The 3090-nt window shown below is 44.0% G+C and overlaps 1 pseudogene; it reads left to right on the top strand.

Moving 5' to 3' along the window:
- The first annotated feature begins 2125 nt into the window (after positions 1-2125).
- Positions 2126-2848, top strand: LOC147200756 (E3 SUMO-protein ligase ZBED1-like; annotated as a pseudogene).
- The last annotated feature ends 242 nt before the right edge of the window (positions 2849-3090 follow it).

Raw genomic sequence — 3090 nt, forward strand, 5'->3', positions numbered from 1 at the left:
ACCCTATTGTGCCGGTCCCTCCTCCCACCTGCGACCTGGGCACCCTTCCATCATCGTCCCTCCATCCTTATTCGTAAAATAATCATCCTCAGTCCCCGTCTGTTACACTCCTTTAAAGCGCTTCCATCGTTACATTAAAAGAGATTTTGGTCTCTATATCAGTGGCGGTTCTGGGGGGGGGCCAACGGGGGCCAGTGCCCCTGTAGCACCGATTCTGGCCTCCCCTGTGGCCCCCCCTCCGAGCGCAGATTACCCAGTCGTGCCGAGTCGCCGACGTGAAAGGTGGAACCAAAGCGCGTGATTTAACATTCTAGTCGGACCCTTTAGTGCGCTGCGCCATTTAAAAATGAGTGGGAAAATGAGAAGCAGTCCGCAGAGAAGGAAATTACCACGACACGAGTGCTATTTGCGTGTGTGTGTGTGTGCGCGCGCGTGTGCGTGCGTGCGTGTGTGTGTCTGTGTGTGTGTGAGTGTGCGTGTCTGTGTCTGTGTGTGTATGCGTGCGTGTGTGTGTGTGAGTGTGCGTGTCTGTGTGTGTGTGCGTGTGTGTGTAACTTTTTCAGTCTCCCTTTTTATTTTAATTTTTATTTAACAGGATCAATATATAAGACATTGCCTTTTAAAATTTGGATAATTATATGCATGTAAAACATCTAGCTTCAGTGTATTTGCAATTTTTGTCCCCGGCAGGCTGGTACCATATCATCCCCTGGCTTGAATATTCTCAACAGACGTATTGTTACGCTTGCAGACATTTTAGCCCTCCTAATAATAATAATAATAATAATACATTTTATTTATAAGCGCCTTTCAAGACACCCAAGTCTGAAGAAATAAAAAGTCAAATAAGATTTCGAATCTGTCTTTTTAGCCCTGGGTTGAATGTGCCCCCCCATCAAAACCCCTGGCCCCAGCCCGGCCCCCTCAGTGAAATTGATCCAGAACCGCCCCTGCTCTATATAAACACATTGGATAAACCCCGGTGGAATAAAAGACGCCGTGGACGAGAGTGCTATTGTGTAGAAAAAATATATCTATTTGGATATAGAAAGAAAAGAGAAATACAGATGGTTGGAGAGAGCGTGTCCGTCCGACCTCGAGCGTCGTGTTGTCTCAACTCGTGTCGTTCGCGAACGAACCGTCTCTGAGAGCCGGCTCTTTGAAGTGAACGACGGGAGCTGGCTCCTAATAGGAGCCGACTTTTTTTTCTCCTGCCCAACCCCCTTCGGTTAAAGCCGCACGTGATTGGTTAAGATCCGTGGTAGAAGAGGGAGGGGAGGGTTACACACACGCTGCAGTGAAGAGAAGGGGGAGCAGTTAGAGACACAGCAGCACACGAACTGGAGAGACAGGGAGACGAGAGAGCGCTCGATAGCGCTTCAGAGAAAAAACAACACAGTGGAAAGGTGATAAAATGGATAGGAAACGCAGTGAAATTTGGACTTGGAAGTCAATTTAATTGATAGTTCAAAGGCAGCGTGTAGACTGTGCAAGGTTAAAATATCCCATCGATCAGGCTCCACAAATAACCTGCACAGGCACATAAGAACAGTCCACCCATCAGTACAATTTGAAGAGAAAAGACAAGCAAGGGAACCAGCTATTAATGAAGGTGCTAGTGTGTCTGCCTCAAAAATGTTGATCCTGTGCAAGGGTGTTCAGAAAGCATACCTGTCAATTTTTCGGAGCGCCAACCTGTATAAACTACCAAAAAAAATCCTTATAAAGAGCAAAAAATCCTTATAACATACCAAAGCATTTTATATGTCAAAATAACGGCAGAAAAAACCCCACGAAATTTTCAATGATATTTATTGTAGATCTCCATAATACAATGTCTGGTTAACGTCTAATCATCATTCTACTTAGTGGCATTACTGTGTTCAGAGTTGTATTCCTGCGTTACTTTTTTCACCAACTCCAAATGCTGACCCATCGGCTCGAAGTTACAGCATCCATTCATATTTACTTTGGAAATGAAAGCATTCGAGTAGACTAGCACCATTCTGGGCAAAAGCAAACGGAACTACCTGTTTGGGGGGGGGGGGGCGGGAATTTTCAGAATCCGTATGATTTGTGCGATACGGCCGTATACGTAAGATTCACCACAAAATCCGTATGAACTATGGCTAAACCGTATGAGGTGACAGGTATGAGAAAGTGACAGCTGAGCATCAGACCAGAGTAACCACAGGGAAAGTGATAGAGTTAGTGGATGCTCTCTGTGCATCCATGGACAGAAAATTCCACAGAATGGAATGGTGTTCTGTCAGCAACCACCATTCTTGACCCAAGATTCAAGAAGCTGGCCTTCACTGACAATAGAGCGGTTGATGAAGCTCTTCAAAGAATAACTGCAGCAGCAGAAAGACCCAGCCAGTCAACTCCACTGCCAGGGGGCCAAGAGGGAGAAGAGGGAGCAGAGCACCAACAAGAAGAGCCACAGGCATCTGCTGTTTGGAGGTTCTTTGAAGAACGAGTAAATGGAAGCACTACAAGACGGAATCCTTCATCAGATGCAATTCTGGAAGGGAGATCCTATCTTGAGGATCCCCTTTTCCAGAGAAATGCAGACCCTTTGAGCTGGTGGGAGGCCAAGGATTCAGTGTACCCACGTCTTACACATGTGATGACACGGAGGCTGTGTATTGTCGCAACATCTGTCCCCTAAGAGAGAATCTTCTCCAAAACAGGGCAAATATTAACAGAGAGGAGAAACAGGATCAACCCCTCAAAGCTGAGGCACTTGGTTTTTCTTAATGCCAATCTTCGCTAAAGACAAGCTAAAACTTTTACCTGGATGCTGCTTTTTTCTTTTTGTTTTACAAATTTTAATTTAGAATTTGTTGTGTGGTAATCAAAGCTTACTTATGTTGTTTTACTGTAAATAGTTAAAAGCTTATAAATATACACAGTCAGAGATTGGAACTTTTTGTTGACCTTGTTTTGAGATAGGTCTTTGTTTTTGTACTTTGTAATTAATTTTTTTGTAGCACTCCATGTTGTACTCCATGTTCAGAAGAATACAAAATAATAAACATTTGATATACTGATATATCTTTTTTTACATTAGTAATTCATTTTACACAT

Source organism: Hippocampus guttulatus, chromosome 9 (assembly GCF_054856545.1).
Source record: "Hippocampus guttulatus isolate MCC_2025c chromosome 9, RoL_Hgut_1.0, whole genome shotgun sequence".
In the NCBI taxonomy this organism is placed as follows: domain Eukaryota; kingdom Metazoa; phylum Chordata; class Actinopteri; order Syngnathiformes; family Syngnathidae; genus Hippocampus; species Hippocampus guttulatus.